At 36.6% G+C, this 21,915-nt stretch overlaps 1 protein-coding gene and 1 long non-coding RNA gene across 5 annotated transcripts in view; one reads left to right on the top strand and one right to left on the bottom strand.

The window, feature by feature from the left end:
- Positions 1-20,009, bottom strand: part of LOC110221364 (uncharacterized) — a 117,889-nt gene extending 97,880 nt beyond the window's left edge. The window contains exons 1-2 of the long non-coding RNA XR_002328099.2: positions 19,956-20,009; positions 7,804-7,862 (exon numbers count right to left, since the gene is read on the bottom strand). This is a non-coding gene — a long non-coding RNA (uncharacterized LOC110221364). The remainder of the gene's footprint in view (positions 1-7,803; positions 7,863-19,955) is intronic.
- Positions 1-21,915, top strand: part of TOX (thymocyte selection associated high mobility group box) — a 370,938-nt gene that overhangs the window by 228,780 nt on the left and 120,243 nt on the right. The gene's annotated exons all lie outside the window — the stretch shown is intronic.

Here is a 21,915-nt window from a genome sequence, read left to right on the forward strand (position 1 = left end):
AGCTCATGGATCTTGTGAGCTTGTGAGATATGAGCTGCAGTGGACCAAGCCAATTTGACATCAGCATGGTGAACTGGGGGCTACCAGCTTGCCTAAGGACAAAATGGAACAGGTCAAAGTTCCCCTGCCAGTCAGAGTTGGAATAGAGCACATGAGTAGCCCCTTTTACTTCCAGTCTGAGCAAGATAAGGGAGACCAAGTCCTTAAAAAAAAGATCTATTGGTTTCTGTTAGAGCTCGTTAAAGGCCTTCTAGTAAAGGCTAGATGGCCAATCACTGGGGGAACTATAGAGGAAATGTGTTATTCTGGTATATGTTAGACTAAAGAGTCATTGAGGTCCTTCCCAACACTGAGATTTTTTCACTATGTAATCTATCTCAACTTATTTGATATATGAGACCAGCCTTATTCAGAGGTGGCAGGTGATTCATGCATTTTGATGTGACATATCTCACAATGCCTTCTGCCTTCTCAAAATTTTCCCCTAGCCATCTGCTATTATATCTGAAAACAGTATTAGATTCAAAAACAGAATCAGAATATCCAAGTTAGACATGGGCTCAAGAACAATTAGTCCAGCCTGTGCTTGAACAAGAATCCCCTGTACAAATTTTCATCCAACTTTGCTTAAAGAAATCCAGTGAGGAGGAACCTTCCAAGGCAATCCATTCTGCTTTTGGGTAGTTTAGATTGTTCTGAAGGTCTTTTTCCTCCCCTTTTGTGGCAATTGGTTTTGCTTCTCAGTCATGTCTGCCAACAGGTCTGTTTCCTTATCCACAAAATAGCTCAGAAAAGAATTGATGTCCCCATTAACTCAATGCCTCTTCTATTTTCCCCTGCCTTCCCTTCTTCCTTTCCCCTCCCCTCCCCTCCCTTCCTCTCCATTCATCTCCTCTCTTCTTCCCTTTTTCTTTCCTCTTCTCTTCTTATCATATTCTCATTAAGTCTCTTCTTCTCTATGCTAAGCACTCCCAGATCCTCCAGCCAGTCCTAATATGACATGATCTCAAGGACCTCCTAGTCTCCTCTAGGTCTTCCTCAGCTTACCAATGCCTTTACTAAAAGGTGTCTAGAATTGGATGTAGTTCTCCAGAGGTAGTCTGAACAGGGTCAAAATATTATAGAACTGTCAATTTACTAGTTCTAGTAGTAACTAGTACATCGTTACTTTTCAATGAAGTCTAATATTGCATTAGTTTTTTAGCTTTTACCGCACTGTTGACTCATCCTAAGCTTACACTCCACTAAAACCCAATATATACTTTAAACAAATTGCTATCCAGTCACATGTTTCCTATGTTATAGTTGTGAAGTTGGCTTTTGCAATCCAAATGTAACATTTTAATCCTATTAAACTTGATCTTACTAGATTTGGCTCAGTGTTCTAACCTGTCAAGATGTTTCCAGATATAGAATTTGTCATCCAATGTATTACCTAACCCTTCTAGTTTTGAGTAATATACAAATACTTTTATCAAAGTCATTATTGTAAGAATGTATGCTCCTTGAGGGCAGAGACTTTTTTTTGTATCTTTAGCTTCTAGCACTGTCTCTTGCAGAGTTGGAATGGAGAGGGGAGGAGTAGGTGTCAGGACTGGGAGAAAGGGTGAACCTTTGATTATGTTGGCATATGGAGCTCTTACATGAAGAAATTCCCCTAACCAATAAAGATCAGCAACTGTTTTACTTATAGTATTAGAGAGTTGCCTGAGGCACTTGATGAGGGTTGAAAAGCAACATGTCAGAGACAGTCTATTAATTCTGGACCTCCTGATGTTAAGACTACCTTTCTTTCAACTATGCTGTGTAGCCTTGCACATATTAGGTGCTTAGTAAATATTTTGAATATGAATTGGAATTAACTAAAATGTTTTAGCACAGGGTCAAGCATAGATCACAGAACCTTTCTTTTAGACACATCCTAAGTTGATATAAAGCCTTTAATGACAATTCTCTGGGGCTAATAGTCTAGCCATTTACCTCACAGCATTTCTAGAAAGTTCTATTTAAAATGTAAATATGTTATGAAGGCAGGGTAACACAGTAAGCCATTATCACTCAATGACACCTTAGCACAAATCAATTTATGAAATCAGTTGGTCAGTTGCCTATCAAGCCTCTAAGGAAATAGACTATCAATAAATAGATAATGATGTTGGGAAGTAAACAGAGAAGTGTTCAAAGGCTGTATCTTGCTTGCTGGGGAAATCTGCAGAGAGGATGGGGTGGAAGAAAATTATGGTGGGGACCTTGAGTAAGGATTGATGTTTTGGCATATCTCACCTCACATCGTATAGGTTATGGCTCCTGTTTTTGCTGTGGCTCATTCCTGTATATCAAGCAAGTTAGAAAAACTTTTATCCCAGATATATATGCATCTAACCTAACCATAGAGGTCCTTTGGGCCAAGTGGTAGATAACAAACCTTCTGTATGAAGAGGGGATGACAAGAGTTCCCTATACAAGAGTATCTTCCCTTGGCTATAAAAGCCAGGTGAAACCTCATCCTTACTATCATGAGGACACTTAGTTCTTGAGGAGAGAGTGGAGGAGAGGGAACGTGGAGCCCAAAAGAGGATGTGCCTTTGCCTGAGAAACCTTCATTGTCAGACATCGTTGGAGTCCAACAACTTTTCTCCACTTTTGTTGGCAGAAGAGAGTGAGACTTAACAGGTCCAAATATAATTATGTAGACAGAGACAGGACTGAATTTCATCTCTGCACACCAAAAGGATCTCATGATATCCAAGACAATTAGAAGTAAAGTGACAACAGCAGCCAAATTTGTTGGTTTTACTCAAGTCCATGCCAAGAAAGAGAAGGACATAAGCAAATATTTTTATATTTTGAAAAGAGTGTTTTATTTTATAACATCTTGAAGGGAAAAAAGCAAACGAACTCAGCTAATGCCTTTATGAAAAAAATAGAGAGAGAAGAGAGAGAGAGAGAATGTTTTTCCTAGTTAACTACAAAGATTTCACTGAGATGGAGAAAAAAAATCGAGCATTTATAAAAATGTTGATGTAGATATAATTAGATCCATTTTAGGACCAAAAGTTTTATGCGGAAACTGACAGAAGGATACACAATAATTATAGTTTGCTGACAAGCTGAATAGAGTTTCCTTTTTTTATCTTATGGTTTTAGGAAACCGAACTGTAAATAAATATGCAGTTTGACAGATTGTAATTGCGATCAGCAAGGCGTCTTTTCATTTAATCAGATGGTGTTATTAAAATGGGGTTACAATTAAACATTTTATAATGTGACGTAGAACTCCATTAAAATTCTTCAGCAAACAGTAATTTACATCTGATGCCTCTGCAGCCCGTTTCTATTTGCAGACATGTTATTGGCTGTGACCTTCTCCTGCTTGGGTCTCTGTTGCTGTTTTCTTCCTGGTTTGATAAATGATAGTGAACATCCACTTTCTTTGCCTCCTCGTGCAATGTTAGGTAATAGTTTTGCATGTTCTTCTTGAATTATGATGATCTTATGCCATGGGGTACTGGACCAAACAAGTTTTAAAATAGAAGGAATTGGATCCAAATGACTGACAATTCATTTTCTGCACTTATTTTATGGGCATAGGATCATAGATTTAGAGATGGAAGGGATCTTAGAGGTCATCTAGTCCAACAATACCTTCATTTTACAGATAAGTACAGTGAGGCACAAGGAAGGAAAGTGACTAGATGGCCAGATGGCTCAGTGGATGGAACAATAGGCATAGAGTCAGGAAGACGTGGGTTCAAATCTGGCCTCTGACACTGTGTGACCCTGGGCACACCTAGAGAGGCTAGGTTACTAGCCCATAGTCATGAGGCATGGATGGTATTGAACTTGGATGTAATTAAAAGGAAAATTATACCAAAATATTGATGAGACTTGATTACAAGCTGCCTATTGCTTTTGTCCATAGTCTTCCTTGTGATTGTGGTGGTCTCTTGTAGGATGGTTCATGCCACCTAATGAATATTCAGAAATACTGGGAAATGCTGCTGAAGGATCTGAATAGGTTAATTGGGTAATTGAAGATAAGAGATGATGGGATCCAAATATGACTCTGCAGTTTTGGTTGTAGGAAAAAATAATGTAAGCCTTTGCCCAAATGCCATCAATTTGCATGTTGGAGCTGTTCTATACAGGGAAGCTAAGCATGAAGAGTGCTTGGAGTAACTCAGAAAGTAAGAGGAAAAAAAATTCAGCAAGGTCTAAACCAATATCTCTTTGCTACTCTTGATGGGAAAATAAAACACATTTTTAAAATAAATTTTCACATAATAGGAGGCTGCCCTCTGAAAAAAGGAATATAGGAAATGCTTTCCATTTCTAGAACAATGCAAAATTTAATATAACAAATTTTACTTCAAGTATTTTCCAAAGCAATAGAAACAATGTAGGAAAATGAGAAACCTTTCCTGTCTGGATACAACTAGGTGAAGTCTTTGAAGCACATTTAAAAGGGTTTAGAAATATTATTTTAAAGCATATTTTTGTTGAAATTGTTTTTTGTATTCAAAAAATGAAAATAGTTCCAAAATCTTCAGTCTTGATTATCCTTTTTAAGCAGTAGGATGCAAGTTTCTTGAAGAGAAGGATTAAAATGAAAGGGTAAGAGTGGATGACTGCAGGGGATTTCTTTCATTTCTAAATCTATAAGTCTGCAACCATCTCAGTTTTAGTCTTTTTATCTCCAGTGTATAGCACATAGTAGGTAATTAATAAATGTTTGTTGAATGTACAATTAAGAACTTCTTTTTTTCTCATCCTTCTGCCTACTCATTTCACTGTCAGTCCATTATTGAGCACCTACTATGTTCTGGGCTCTGTGCTAAGCACTAGGAATACAAATACTAATTTTTTAAAAAGCACTCCTTGTCCTCAAGGAGCTTACAATCTAAAAAGAAAAGACAAAATGAAGAGGAAACTGGAAAGCCATGGGGCAGGGAGAAGAGAGGAAGAGGATGGAGGTACCTGGTACAGGGACATGAAGTTCAAAGAAGTCCAAAAACAGTATAGATGGTGGGAAATTGGGAGACTGTGCTGACCCCCTTTCTTAAATGGAGGCCCTGGGATTCTTGGTCTTGTCCATGAGCCAGAGAGTCTGATCAGGGCATCAAGGTCCTGATTAGATGTGAGTACGAGGCAGATTCAATCTTGTAGTATAATGAGATTTGCTAATGATGAATTTCCTGGGGAAGGAAGGTATGCTGTCCAGAAAAGTCCAAAAGTAGTATAATTATGGGAAAATGGAAATATCCATCATTATATATAAGAAGAAGGAAAAAAACAGTGAAACTTCAGATCTATTTTTCTCCAAAGTACTTTAGAATCAGAAGAGACCTTGGTGATCATCAGTCTAATACTCACCTTTTACAATTTGTAAAAGTGAGTCACAGAGATTGTAAGGACCTTCCCACAATCACACCACTATTCAATGGCAAAGCAAGGACTAGAACCCCCAATTCTTCAAACAAGTACTCTTTGAACTGTGCTGCTTTCCATCATATTTTCATATCTTGTTTAAAAAAGAAAAGGTACAGTAGTATAGTTTTGCTATAGGTATATCCCTCATTATAAATTCATTAACCAGAAATTAATCTTGGTGTAATTTATAAAGTGAATAAATTAATTCTCTCTTAACCAGACCTTTGAAGTTAGGTAGGTCTCTGTATGTAAATTCAGCCCTAAAGAACTTTTTCACCCTAGCTTACTTAGCTGATTGATTTTATTTTATATGTTTTTCAAACCATAGCTCACACTTATGTGCTCTAACAGAAGAGAGGCTGTTTTGTAGGAAGATCCTGGCTCTCAGTAAGATTTGATGCAAGATGGCATCTGGAAAGGCAACCCATGTTGTTCCTCTGTGCTGAACTACTGGCGGAACTTCAGCTCTCAGGGTAGTCCAGGACTCAGAGGTGGGGAACCTGCCTTGAGGCCACATGTGGCCCTCTGGATTCAAAAGGCCACACTTGAAGACTTAAAGGGTCATGTGTGGCCTCAAGGCCACAGGTTCCCCACCCCTACGGTATGATAATTAACCCACCCTAAGCCAGAACTCTCCCTCAGCAACAGTATTCAGCTTGCTGCATTTCATTTTTTTCTTCACCCATTAGGACAAATCACTAATTTTGTGATACAAATAAGACTGAACTTGCTATACAAAATTGCATTTTCTATGTCTTTTCATGAATCGTCTGTTTCCTAAACCAAGAGATAATATTCAATGAAATCATGGTTAGAGATTATTTGCATACCTTTCTAGTTCTTTTGCATTACAAGGAATATCAGGATGTCAAATCATATCTAGGACAAGAAAGACTCAGAAGACCAGGGTTTTCATTGAGCTTCTACCACTGAACTACCTCTGGGTAACCTTATATTTGCATAGAACTTCACATCTTAAAAAGTGCCTTCACACATCCATATCATTGACTTTTGTGATTCAGTTCAATTCACAATCATTTTTTAGGCTCCTCCTATGTGAAAGGCATTGCATAAGACCAGAAGTGTGGTTTTTGGAGGGATATAAAAACAAAACCCAAAGTCCCTGCCCTCAAGGAACCTAGATTCTACTGGGAGATATGTAACAGATAAGTAAATTTGAGAAGAGAGAATACTATCAGGGAAGGCTTCATTGAGTTGATATCACCTAACCTGGTCCTTAAGGAAAGCTAAAGACTCCATTGAAGAGGTCAAGAGGAAGTACATTCCAGACATGAGAGAATGATCTTATAGCAGATGGCATGCCTGACTATGGAGGCAGCAGATGGCTTGTCAAGTTCAGGCAACAACCAATGGCTCACCTTGGCTAAAAGGTAATAGTGTTTGAAAGGGAATAAAGCAAAATAGGGCTGGGAATGCAGGTTGGAACTGGATCGTGGATGACTTTAAAATACCAGGTTGAGAACTTTGTGTTTTATTCTGTAAATTGATATTGTACTAATTTAATTAAACCCTGAAACAGTACAAAAGCTCCTCAGTGAAATTCATAGTCATTTGAAGGGAAGTGACTCAGTAAGCAGTGACCTTGGCAAAAGAAAGTGACTTAGGGGGCAGTAGGTGGTGCAGTGGATAGAGCACTGGCCCTGGATTCAGGAGGACCTGAGTTCAAATTTGGCCTCGCACACATAACACTTACTAGCTGTGTGACTCTGGGCAAGTCACTTAACCCCCATTGCCCAACCAAAAAAAAAACCCAAAAAATAAAGTGACTTAAAAAGTACATACTGGTCAGTCAGTAAGTCAGTCAAAACTATTTATGGCCAAATTATAACATACAATGGGTTGTGCAGGTCATTGAGTTAGTCCCTTAGTAAATGTGACTTGGGTAGGCGTGATAGACAAAGAACAATGGATAGACAAGTGGGCTATATTACAATTGGTAAATGATTCTTATAACAAATCTTTGAGATATATAGGTCATATATTATCATCCTTTTTTTTAGATGAGGACCCAGCGCCCCAAAGGATTTGAGTAGCTCTCCTAGGGTTATACAGTTAGTAAGCTATAGAGTCAGGTCTTTTGACTCAATATTTAGTTGTGTTTTTTTTAAATATTAGTTATTTCTCTTAACTAGATTCTTAACATCTTCTCTGGAAATTGAGAAGGTTAGACTAGATTACAGGTTGTTGATGGGGAGGGGGTGTCTATAGACAGATTTCAAGGAGTCTCTGGTAGGGCCAGTATCTACTAGGGTTTCCCTCTACCACCTGCAATATGAATTAGGCTAGTTTTTTCCTAAAAGGTAACAAAGATGGTAGTTGATTGGCCTAAAGATAGAGTAAAGCTGAACTTACCCTCGATTGATGCAGCCTCCTGGTAGTATATGACCATGTTGATTTGACTTCCTGGTTACCTAAGGGCATAAAAAGACCCACCCACATGGGGTTAGGGCTTTCAGACTTGGCAGAGGTCCAATCAGATCACCACACCTGTTGACCAAATGCTTTTCCATATGAGGGAAACTAAGTACGGTATCATTCTTAAATAGTCTCTATTTTAAGGGTAAGTAAACCTTTTTAAAATTTTGTTAATTGTCCAATGACCTATGAATGCCTCATTTTGTCATAACATTGATCTTGAACAGGATGCCAGCCAAGCCTCTACTACATTCCATAAACTTGAATGGGAAAAACATTACATCTTTATTTTCACTTATTTCTAGCTGAAATTTAGCATTTCTCTCACTTATTTAAAAACATTATTCTGAGAAAGGGTCCATAGACTTTACCAGGTTTTCAAAGTGATAGGTCAATGACACACACAAAAAGGTTAAGAACCTAATAGACTAGGTGATCTCTAAAGTTCTTTACAGTCTTAACGTTCAATAATCCTCTAATTATTTTATATTCCACCTTACAGGTACAAAATAAAAAAAGATTCTTAGAACTAGAAATATTGGCAAGCATTAGAAAATGATCAGTAGTAATACTTTATTAAACTTTGAAAAATAACACAAGTACGGGGGAGGGGGTTGATAGAAAGTTTACCTTTATATTTAAATCAGGTAAAAGATGTCAGTTGTTGAACAGTGTAACAATATACTGCATCTGAATTTTGTACTAGCGATTTAAAAAAAAAATAAAAGATCACTTCCCTAGTTGAAACTACATGGAGAATTTAGATAGGATGCAATTACACAGTTGGAATTTGGCCAGGACCCTTTGACTAACATGTCTCTTCTTGCAAGAAGGACATTTACCAAGGGACCTTTAATGATGGCACATGATCAGGACCCTCAATTTAACAGCTAATCTAAAACAATGGAGTCCAATACCCATTTGTAATGGAATTTACAAATTCCCTTAATACTCATGCTGAGACATTTGTTTAGTACTGGATTCAAAGCCAATTCTTCAGAATTGGACGTATTCCTTAGAGTCCCTAATCTTACTGATTCAGCTCTAACTTTTCTTAATTTCTAATTTCAATAATCTATTTCATCTGGTAAGGTGAGGCCTTTGATAAAACTTAAAGCTTCATTCAAGAGTAGATTTTAAAACTTTCCAATAGTGCTGTTTTCTAGACCAGTGGCCTTCTTCCTCATCTTCCATGTTTTTGCCACACGGTGAGCATTCACCCAGCCAGTTGGCTATGATAGCACAGGGAGATACAAAGTCATTCAAATGCTTTGTAATAACAAGGATGACAGAACACTGGACTAGTTAAAATCATCCTAAGGGACCTGATCTAGAATTCATAGATGTTCATGATAGGACAGGGTTTCCAAACAATCAATATAGGTATTTCAGCACAACAAAAAACATGGGGTGGCCAGAGACCAAAGTATCACTTTTTACACTGAATTATGGACAATAATTCACCCTGTTATTTCAAAATAAATAAATTTTATAATCCAAGTCCCCAGTGAATAATCAAAAGTAATATTCCAGTTCTAATGACTCATCAGTGTTTTCATCTCATCTACTTTCCCCCAGAATAGATAGGTTGAGTATTCACAACTCCAAAATACCATGAGATAAGTCACAAATTCAGGCAATGCTTACTTTTCCAGATATTGTCTGAATATCCCCATATTTGGAAATGTCCAGATTTGGTGGGTTTTATGCCCTCATTTAGACAGAGAATTGCATTTTTTCACTCTCCATCTTTACATTTCCATGTCATATTGCTAGAACCATAAATCTTGTTTCAATCCTGAACTTGATGTCACCCAGCAAGTAAAAGCCATCAGGGACAATTTAAATGTATTGTCAGTAGATGGTTTCTCCTTTATCATTTGCAGAAACCACATACCCTGCAAAGCAGAAAACAGAAATTTTAAAGATAATGGTACTGAGGCAAAGGCCAAGGAGTTTTCTTAAAGGACTATAATTAATATACATCATCCTTATTTTCTTTGAAAATACTCTTTAGGAATAAGTAAATTTCTTTGTAATTCAAATAATCAGAATAGTAAGTTAATATACCTTACCTTTTCCAATTCACAGTGAAGTGAAAATATACCACAGACAAACCAATCATTCAGATTCAGTAAAAAACTTGGATACATTTGAATGGCTCACATAAGTATTTCTAGCATCCATAAACTAGTCCACAAAGCTCATCTGGGTTGTTTTAAGAGATTTCCTTTATAGCTAATGGATTGAAGCCTTTGATGTATTTTTACATTTTAAGTTGCATATACTACGTATTGATATATATACCTCTCTAATCAGACTGAAAACTGCTTGATTACTTTTGATTTGTGCTGTAGAATTTTGTCATTCTTACTAGAAATTTCAAGACATTTTACTCTAAACCTATTCTTTCTTTCCTTTAGATTTATTTACTACCTTTAGAAGTAGAAAAGTCCAATTTCAATCATGTTTGAAATAACTCATTTTAGACAAGTACGTGCTGCTCTGCTTACAAAACATATATGAGTGGAATATGCAATTACCCCAACTCAGTTTCCTGCCACAGAAACATTTCAGCATTATAGCATTACAGAAATAGAATGACATGCATAATGAAAGATTTCAAGATTCACCCAAGGCATTTATTCTCTTCACCTTAATGTTCTCAGCAGTAGCAGAGTATCCATTAAAAGGTACTATGAATTATGGTTGCCTAGCAACTGGAAGGCGCTTGTAACAGCACCAAAGAATGAAATGGCTGGTTGATAAAATGAATTTTCTCTGAGCATTAGCCTGTTGAAACTGCCTTTTCTTGTGGAACATAAAGTGCATTTATTTGTCTCATGCATTTTTTATTAGAAAATTATTTGAGTTCCAGGGACTTGAATCGTTTTGCTACAGGAGATATTTGATTTTAATGTGTTGTACTAAAATAAGTAATAAAAGACATTTTCTTCAAAGTAAAGTCACCAAACAATCCTATGTGGATTTTTGAAGGAAGAAATAAAATATTCGATAAGCTGTGCCATTACTGGTTTCTAATTAAGAATGGCATTAGATAGGGCTAAAACTCAGACTCTGGGCCTAAAAGTGTAAGGATAAAATAGTGTACTCTTCCTCATTATGTGAAAAATAGAAACATTCTGTTGTCATTGGAAAGCAAGCAAAAAATAAGAATTTTTTCCTCCTATACAAATTCCATGGAAATATTAGTTTCATTGACTGTTAGAGTCCCAATACATTCTCCCTCTCTCTCTGTCTCTGTAAACATCTTCAATGTCAGCTTATAACCAAATTGAGGAAATATGTATATTTCACTGTCATCTCTAGACTTTCCTTTAGCTGCAGCTGTTAAATTATGGTCTATATATTATTGACTTGCAGGTTTCTTTGCCCTAAGAACTACGTTCAGATGACATGAATAGATGGTGTCAGCTGCTGCTAAATGTACATATTTGAAATTGTTACGTTTTATGAACATTTTTGCAATTTAAAGTAAATCAAATCTACTGCTTAGGTAGACAGAAACAGTAAACAAAAAATAATTTAAGAAAGCCCGGTGAAAAAATGCCCCAAGCAAAAAAACTATTAAAAGGGAAATTCATATGCTTGGTTTTGCTTTTGATATTAGCTTGCTTCATGTCTTCTCCCCATCAGAGGAAATATAATTAGCTTACTCTTCTCTACTGTCAAATGGGTAGATTTCTACAATATCATATGTACCATATTTATTATACTCTGTGGGATATACAATCTTAAGCATTCATACTCTCAGGTACTGATAGTAATTGTACCACTTAAATGACAGGGATTATGTTTTAATAGCTATTTTGCCTAAGAGATTGCTTCTAGTTGCTTGGTATACGATTCATTTTTATGATAACATAATCTGCTCTTGGATGAGTAGGTCTGATGGCCCAATACTCATTTCATTAGGTGAGCAGTGGAGACTTCTTTGTCCATAAATAACTATTCAATTCAAGGCAAGACAAGGGCAAGTTGGCCAGTGAGGGGGAAAGTAAAATGAGAGGGGTGTTCCTGATCACTTCTACTTAAAGGCAAAGCATTTCATATAAAATTATTACCCATATGGATAGTCCTAGGAATAAATTTACAAGAGCTTCGTGGCATAATTGTCCCTGTCTTTCTTTACAAGCAAAGTAAGTAAATAAATGAGCAAGTATCTATTGAATTGGGTCGATGTAGAGGCAGGCAGTTCTTGAGCCTTCAGGTCAAACCTCTATCTTTTTTTTTTCATGAGTAGCCATTTATTTCTTGCCTGAATTATCCAAATAACAGCCTTGACACTCCACTTCACTTGATCTGTTGGATAGCTCTGTTTTGGCTCTCTAGTAATGCTTCTACACATTAATCTGCAGGATTTTTAAAATTTCTATCCAGTCTCAACACATTTTACTCACTTGTAATTTTGTGAAGGCAGACAAACTGAGAAACATAACCTATGATGTCCAAGGTTCAAGCTGCTGTGGTCTTAACTGATGCACTTGCCAAACCCTTAGCACTTCACCAAAAAAACACAGGATTTCTGCCCCGTACCCTGACAACTCTGGGTATACTGCCATATCACTTCATATTGTCTTTGCTGAAGAGTGAGCTTCAGTAAAGTTTTGTTCTCCCAAGTCTAGAAGCAGCTTCAACACTTCAAATTGATTGCAAGGATGTAAAGGAAGTATAACGTGAAAGAATTAAAACTAAGGTGCCACCTCCCAAAAGGAAGCAGATAAAGGAAATGATGTGTCTACCTCATTTTAAACCACAATTGATTATGGTCAACATCATTTTTATGAGCCCAAACTCATATCCCATTTGTCTCAAAGTCAGTTCTTCTGGAGCACTGTGTGATAGAACAAAAGCTATGTGAGGAGTCACAGGACTTGCATTCAAATCCTGACTTGCTATCAGGTAGTCATCAACCAGCATTTATTAAGCATCTACAGTGTGTCAAGTACTGTGCTGGATGCTAAGGATATAAATACAGTAAATTAAATAATTTAAGACTATGGACAAGTCACTTAACCTCTCAGTGCCTCAGTTCCTTCATCTACAAAATGAGAGGGTTGGACAAGATGACCTCTAAAGTCCTTTCAGGTTCTGAGTCCATGATCCTTTTTTCCTGCTCCAAAACTGTCATCCCCTCATGTGTTGTGTTTTTTGTTTGTTTGTTTGTTTTTGTTTTTGGCCAGGTGTCTTGGCACTGGTCACAAATGCCTCACCATTAGAGACAGCTTCAATTTGCTTTCCAGGGAACAGAGAATTTCTGTACAACATTTTTGCTTTGAACTTGAATGCATTAGCAGCAACATTACTGGAGTTAATTATAACCTATTGGGACTAAAACGTATAGTCATTCTGCCTAAGTAAAGATAAAAGAAAACAACCACTCAGAGGTGAGATCCATCCTTTTTAAAGGTGTATATTAATAATCAAACCTTAAAACATTGAAACACTGCTAATCTTTTATAAAGGTGCAAATTGAAATTCCAGCGAGAGCTTGAATGATTTGTTTAACAATGAGTTTAATTCAGCAGAATCCCACTTGAACATAAAACTATTATACTCATAAAAATCCTGTGTAGCTATTGGGAGACCCAAATTAAAACTCTTGCTGGTATTTGCTTAAATCTCATAAACTGTATAGAATTAGAAGATACAGGTGGTGTGTATTTACCATGTTCTTTCTGTCTGAAAGCTTTTTTTTAATGCCAAAGGATAGTCCACAAAATGTTATCTTGTTTTGATTTATTTATTCCCAGGCATTCTCATTTAGGACCCAGTTATTAAGTCCTCCTGCCAGCTTGATAGAGCTGTATTAAGCTCAGGCAAAATGTTTCATGTTTTTTTTAACTAATTATCTTTGATAAAAGAGTATGTTTCTACTTTCTAGGATCAAAAGCTAGCCAGGTTAACAAACTTCCAAGCTATTTCTTTGTATATGTGTATGAGCACTACGGCATTCGAGGCGGGTCAGAGAAGAGCAAGAGGGATAATTCTTTGTAGGGAATATCTAGGGTAAGAGGGCAAATAGCTTTCAACAGTCATGAGAAATAGTATTCACAGTACAACCACAATTGTTACAGATTCACAGATGCAAGATGTGTTTTTTTTTAAATGACATCTATTTAAATAAAATCCTACTTCTACAGCCATCTATGAAAAAGTGGCAGAATCTAACATTTTAAAGTCTTGGAATGACTGCTGCCTCATGAATATTCCATCAGTGACAGTTGCCAGGATCTTCAAATAAGCAACAACAGAAGGTCAAAAAGAAACAGAGAACATATTACTGAGTTTGGGGTAATTTTTGTTAGGTAAATTTCACAATACGATGGGTTATTGCACCCACAGCTGACACGCACTTAAAATGCATAGCTCAGACACACTTGCTTGGGTCACAAAGTCACTCCCCAATCCAGGTATTGTTTTCTTCATACATTAATTCTTTCAATACTGACTTAGAGCCTCTACTTCTGAATCCAGAATTCTGCTTTTTATATGTCAAAGGCAATCTTTTATAACTTAAAATGAAAGAATTAAGAGTAAGGTGCAACCTCCCAGAAGGAAGCAGATACAGTAAATGATGTTTCTACTCAGTTTCAAACCACAATTAATCATGGTCATTACCATTTTTATGAATCCAAACTCTGATTTTACTTATCCCAATATCAAAATATTTGATCAAAATAATTTTGCCAAGAAAACCAAAAATGAATGACCAATAAGCACAAAACAACAAAATATTAAAACCCTATAAATCATTTAGTAGAACACTGTGTAAATGATAAGGGTAGTTATGGGGGTAGTACCTTTAGATAAAGCTGTATAATTTCATGGGGCTTTTTTTCCTGTGAATAAAAAACCCACAAAACTTTACAACCCAAAGATTAAAAGCCTATGACACTTCAGACTTGGTGGTGATAATGATTCTTTTAGGTCATGATTCTAAGAGAGATAGAAGTCCAGAAATGTAGCATAGAATCCTTGAGAAACATCAGAAACAGTCTAATAAAAGGTACAAATTAATAAAAAAAAAAAACTATTTTTCCTGAATTCTAATCCCACATTTCCACCTCTTGGCTTGATATTGTTGCCTGAATATTCCACTGGTACATCAGTCAAATTCAACATGTTCAGAATTGAACTCAGAGTTATTCCTTCCCTCCCCTCATCTTTCTTCCCATTAATGTCTTTTCCTTGACTTCATTATTTCTGCTAATCACACTGCCATTCTCCCAATCACCTGAGCTTGAAATTTAACCACCATTTTTGACTCTTTCCTCTACCTCAGACATCCAATCAATTGACAACAACCTGTTTTCCATTCCCAGTGCCCCAACCTCTTACCCAGACTACTGTCTTCTAACTGAACTTTTCACTTCTATTCTGAAATACTCCTTGTACACTGATTGCCAGAATCATCATCCTAAAATCCACTGGATCATGTCACTTCCCTGCTCAAAGACTGTCAGTAGCCATTTAAAGATTTCCTACCAAATGAAATCTAGCTGGTGAGCTCTATAAATATCTCAAAATCCATAGATCCAAAAGAGAACTCATTTTTGTTTTCCCCAAACCCACTCTTCATCCTAACTTCTTTGTTTCTGTTGGGTATACCACCATCTCTCCAGTCACCCAGGTTCCCAATACCATGCCTAATAAATATTTTCATTTATCTTCTTTGTGCACATATGGACAGAGATATGTGCACTCTTCTTGTCTTTTGTATGCAGATTACCCAGCACAGAGTAGGCATAAAATAATTGTTTGTTTGACAGTCTGATAGACTGAGTCTTTTTAGCTTGGCATTCCAGATCCTCCATACTGTGCTCCCAATCTAACTTTCCAACCTCATTTCCCAGTCTTCCCCCCCAAGACATACCCTGTGCTATAGCCAATGAATGATTTGTTATTGTTGAATCATTTCAGTCATATCCAACTTTTTGTGACCCCATTTGGGGTTTTCTTGGAAAAGATGTTGTAGTTGTTTACCATTTCCTTCTCTAGCTCATTTTTATAGACAAAGAACTGAGGCTAACATGGTTAAGTGACTTTCTCAGGGTCACACAGCTAATAAGTGTCCCAGACCAGATTTGAACTCAGGAAGATGAATCTTCCTGACTTCAGGCCCTTCTATCCACTGAGCCATCTAGCTGTCCTTGAATGGCTTGCCATTACACCAAATGTATCCATTGAATCCCTGCCTCTATTTCAGATCCTTTCTTTTCCCGAAATAACCTTCTTTATTTTCTATCTCTGAAATCCTAATCTTTCAAGGCTTAGCTCAAATTTCACCTCCTTCATCAAGGCTTTCCTGAAACTCCTTCCAGATGTTATTGCTCTGTGCTTAGATTTCTGAAACTCCACTTTGTCTTTAACTTTCTTATGGCACTCATTATATTTAAGTCTTATATTATAATTTCTTAAGTTCTTACTAGATAATAAGCTATTTGAGGGCAAGACTGTATCTCATTCCTCTTTCTCCTATAGCACCTAGTAGAGTACATCATAGAGTGCTCAATAATTATTTATGGAATAACTGAATGAATAAGAAGGTATTTCCTCTTCACAGGTAATGAAAAGTAAATAAGGGATTTGTTAAGCTAACATGATGAATACTATCTAGGCAAATGAAGTATTCATATCACTTCACACTCATTCTAATGGAGTCATTGAAGGCAAGAATAAATCAACATAGCACAAGAAGGTGCTCAGAAGAATAACTCTAACCTTGATTTTCAGTCAAAATAATTCACCCATACTGCTCAATCTGATAATTCCTTGTCTTTTCTACTTGAAGCTCCTTATAGACAAACCACAGCTGATCAATTCAACTAAAATTAATGATGGGAATGGTTTTTCCTTTTTTTCTGTTTGTATTCCTTTCTAATGCAGTGCCTGAGATACAGTATGCATTTTTAAATGCTTGGTGATTGAATGTAGTACCTGATTGGTCATGTGGTATGAGGGATTTTGAAGAATTGAAGATAATTCCAAATTTACAAACCTGAGAGACTAAACAATAGTGGTATCTTTGAAAGAAATTGGGAATCTTGGAAGAAGGAATGACGTGGGAGGAAAAAGCATGCGATCAATTTTGGACATGTTGAGCTTGAGATGTCTGTGAGACATTTAGTTTAAAATGTCCAGGAGGCAACTGGTGAGTCATGAGTTAAACTCATATAATCTGAAAGTGTAAAGAGAAGAAAAGAGGGCCCCGAACAGAACCTGGGTGTGATATATGGAAGGTGAGTCGGCAAAGGAGAAAAAGAACAATCAGTCAAACATACATGAAGAGAACTAAGAAGGAATGAAGTAAGTTTTTATTAAGCTCCTACTATGTACTGGGTATCATACTAAGTGCTTTACAAGTATCATCTTATTTGATTCTTACAACAACCCAGGGAGGAGGTAAAGTTATTATTATCCTTATTTTATAATGGAAGAAATTGAGGCAAACAGGTTAACTTAAGGTGACTTTCTAGAGTCAGATAGCCTGAGGCCAAATTTGAACTTGTCTTCCTGACTCCAGGTCCACTGTTCTTATCCTCTGTGCCACCCAGCTGCCTCAAGAGAGAACAAGGCCACAAAAAAACAGGAAATAAAGAGTATCCAAAAGGAGTGGGTATCAAATGCAGCAGAGAGCCAAAAAAAAGATTAGAACTGAGAAAAGACCATCCAGTTTGGCAATTGAGTTATCATTGCTAACTTTAGAGAGCATAGTTTCAGTTAATTATAAAGAAGTGAGGAATGACTGAAAGGAGAAGAAATTATAGCAGTCTGTAAAGACAAGATTTTCTAGAAATTCGGCTGAAGCAGAGAAGAAAAATAAAAGATGATGGCTTGAGAGCATGGTAAAAGGTTTTTTTCAAGAATAAAGGTGTGGTTTTTAAAGACAATAGGTAAGGAGCCAGAAGGCAGGGAGGGGTTGGAGATTCAATGAGGTGTGAGGATGATGGATGTGACCTTGTGCTAAGAAAGCAAGATAGAGCGGAATCAAATCTGCAAGTAGAGTGAATGACTTTGGAAAGAAGTGCTACCTCATTGTCAAAGACTTAAGAAAAAAGATCCAAGAATGGGGAATGATGTCAAAGGGAGGTTAAAATAAAGTGAATGGGAAAAGAGGAAGCTCACACAAAATGGCCTTAATTTTCTAGCAAAGTAAGGAGCTGAGGTCCTCACCTGAGTAGGGGGAGAGGTGTGGGAGGGATAAGGAGGGAAGACAAGGATTGGAATCTCTTCTGTGGGGAGTGAGATAGGTACAATTTATTCCAATTATGTCGGTATAATGTGAGATAGTTTATCATTTCAGTGATTTGGAGAACATAGAAATGGAAATCATCCAACATTCTCACTTTACAAATGAGGAAACTGAATCTGGAGGGGAGGGGAAGGACTTGACCTAGTAAGTGGCAAAGATCAAATTGGACTTGTGTCTGCTAACTACAAATGTATTGTTCTTATATCGCTGTGCCTCTCTCATTCTATTCATTCGAGCCTTCAATCAAACCAGATGTTGGTGTCATTGCAGCTACAAAATGTGTGCTCTTAAAGTTCCTTATGTTGAAAAGCATCATACCCAGCTCTTTGAAGACATAGGTTAAGGACAAGGAAAGAATTATAAGATTGAGAATAGATTAAACACTTAGATTTGGGGGGCAGCTAGGCGGTGCAGTGGATAGAGCACAGGCCCTGGAGTCAGGAGTACCTGCGTTCAAATCCGGCCTCAGACACATAACACTTACTAGCTGTGTGACCCTGGGCAAATCACTTAACCCCATTGCCTAGCCCAAAGAAAGGGGAAAGAAAGTGGTAAAAAAAAAAAAAGATAGATTTGGAAGAGACCTTAAAGAGGTGATCGAGTCCAAATCCCTTATTTTACTGATGAGGATGCTCATGCCTAGAGAGCTTGTAACTGACTGGTTATGATCACATCCATGTAGTTTTTAGTTGTGTCCAACTCTTTGTGATTCCATTTGGGGTCACAAATATGAGGAAATGGAGGCAAACAGGCTTACGTGACTTGCCCAGGATCACACAGCTAGTAAGTGAGGCTAGATTTGAACTCAGGAAGATGAGTCTTCCTGACTCCAGGCCCAGCATTCTATCCACTGAGCCACCTAGCTTCCCAAACAGGTAGTCAGTGGCAAATCTAGAACTTGAACCATAGCCTCCTGCTTCAAACAATGCTGAAGATTTGCCCTTAGTGCCTGAATCTATTATAGCCCTCCCCTTCCAAGAGGTCTTTCCAGCTTTGTAGCATCTGTCAGAACTTGTACTTTACCAACATAAACTTGAATGTGATTCATTAATGTTTTGTTAAAATAACTTAGTAACTAAAAGATGTTCATTTTCCTCAAATCAGATTATTCAAAAAAATTAAATGTTATGATCTTTATTTGTACAAAAGAGATTAAAATAACTCAGTTTTTTAATTAAGAAGGTGATACAACTTTGCCATCTGTTGTCACCTCCATGACACAATCAAGCATCAGAGTAGAACTCCAGTTGTGGATGATAATAATGATAATGATTCCAAAAGCCCAATGAAATGCAACTATTAATCCAAAAATTTTTTTTAAGTTTGCTTTTGTTAAGAAAGAATGACCAATAAACAAGCTGATAGCAGGGCATTTTCTGGTCATGTAATAGTAATAATAATTGTTATTAATATTTACATGTATATATCTATATCTTAAAGGCTTAAAGTATTTCACATATATCATCTCACTTGATCCTTAAAACAGCACTACAGAGTAGGTACTATTATATTCATTTAGATGAGGAAATTAAGACTGAGTTAGTTTAGGTTACGTGGCCAGAGTCATACAACTGGCAAGTATCCAAGACATAATTTGACTTGGGTCTTCTTGACTGCAGGTCCAGCACTCAATCTATTCTGCCACCCAGCTGCTTTCTCATTCCATGTGAGGTAATTAGTACAAATATAGTATAATCACCTACATTCCTTAAATTTAGATCAACATCTAGCAGAGAATGATAGTCTTAAGACACTATAAGATTTTTTCAATCGTAAAGGAAATATTAAATTATAGCCATAAATCTAGACTTACCAAAGCATTTATCTTGTCAGCCACATGTCAACCAGAAGGCCATGGGGTTTACAAGGTTAACTGTCAGTCTGAAAATTTAACTAGGATAACTGGAACATTGTGATTCATTAATGTTTTGTTAAAATAACTTAGTAACTAAAAGATGAACTCATTTTCCTCAAATCAGATAGATGAATTTGGGTCAAAAAAATTAAATGTTATGATCTTTATTTGTACAAAAGAGATTAAAATAACTCAGTTTTTTTAATTAAGAAGGTGATACAACTTTGCCATCTGTTGTGTTGAATGTCTCCCCATTTTCACCTGTTGACTAAGAAGCATGAAGTATTTTAAATCCCATTTCTTTTATATTTGTGCTGAAATTTACAAGTCTGACATAGACCTTTCACATAATACGTGCTTGAGCAATTCTGCATTAGAGTTACCAAAGATTTAATCCTACTTAGAAATGTATTAAACAGCATGGATGTTTTCCTTCCATATAGTGTTTAAATAGTGGCAAATCTACCTGGATAGATTTTTTTTAAAAAGAAAGAAAAGAAAGCAAGAAAAAATGAACCAAATTCAATAAATTATAAACTTCTCCAATTTGTAGGGGTACTAGTTTTGGTTGGTTTGTTGGTTTGTTAGAGAACTACTCAATTATCTCAGTTAATTAAAACAAATTGTCTAAAACTATGTAGCAAATAGAAAATAATCTGTACAAACCTGCACTCAAAATTATTTTTGGGCTAACGATTAAAATCCATATTTCCAGTTGTGGAATATTTTTCAAACAAACTTAATAAGAAATGAAATTTAGGCATTATTGTAGTGGTGACTGTCTGCTGGGGAATGTGGACCCTGAACTGGCCATAGTTTTAGAGTAGTTGTTCATTACAGAAGCAGTTAATTTAATCATGAAAAGAAAAAAAGTGAATCCTTGCTACTAGCCAGCCAAAGATGAGAATTAAAGTATTAAGCACTCAGCTTTGATTTCTGCCCCTGCTGTATATGTATGGCAACAAAATGGAGAATGAGAGGCAATTTCAGGGGTTAAGAGTAACCTTCTGGCCAAATGATTACTTCACTAAATTACTATAGACCCAGGGTAATAAAAACTTAGTGGATTAAATGGTAATAGGGACAAAGTGTGAACAGACCATTGGAATAGAGGCATGGAAAGAATTAATTTATTTATACTTTTGTTTGACCTCAAGCATATGGAGTTAGCCCAACAAATTCATCTGTCTCTAGTCATTTTATGAGACTGGGGATTTATATTCTACTCTAGCAATTCGAATTATTATTATCTTACAACAGTTCCTCCATTTCTCAGTCCAAAGGATAGCCCCATTTTTAGAGCACATAGGACCATTTGCTTCGAGTCATGTCAAATCAATGCAGAGATGAGGAATCAATAAGCTGCTGATTCTCTATCTAGCATTTCTGTAGGGCCCACCTCCAGAGAGCAATTGAATCCATGAAGTTAGCAAAATAACTAACATATGCAAGCAGCATCTGAAGCATATTTAATAGGTATGTGTGATTTTGCACATATTTCAGCTCACTCAGACTTCTAAATCCAGCACTAGCAGATCTCTCGTGGATATGCAACACTTTCATGGGGACCCAAAGCCATATGTGCTCTTTTTTTTTTTCCATTTGTTTTGGAGAGAATATGGATAACATCCTTCAGGTAACAATAATTCAAGTGGATTTCAAGCTACTATTATGTCAGTGTCAATTTGTAATATTTATTTAGCATAGATTAACCGCTGTAGAACCCCCATTCAAAAACACTCAAGTTAAAGCTCTTTAGACCAGTTGGAATTAGGGCTCTATATTTGTGTGAGTGGCAGAAAGGAATAAGCACCACAAGGGTGCTAGAGCTTGCTTGAACTGGTCCACATTTGTTCAATTTTATACCTCAAAAATCAGCCAGTGCTACAGATCAGAGCTTGATTCATTGTTTCATTGG

This window comes from Phascolarctos cinereus, unplaced genomic scaffold, assembly GCF_003287225.1.
Source record: "Phascolarctos cinereus isolate Bilbo 61053 unplaced genomic scaffold, phaCin_HiC Scaffold_4;HRSCAF=312, whole genome shotgun sequence".
NCBI classification, from domain to species: Eukaryota; Metazoa; Chordata; class Mammalia; order Diprotodontia; family Phascolarctidae; genus Phascolarctos; species Phascolarctos cinereus.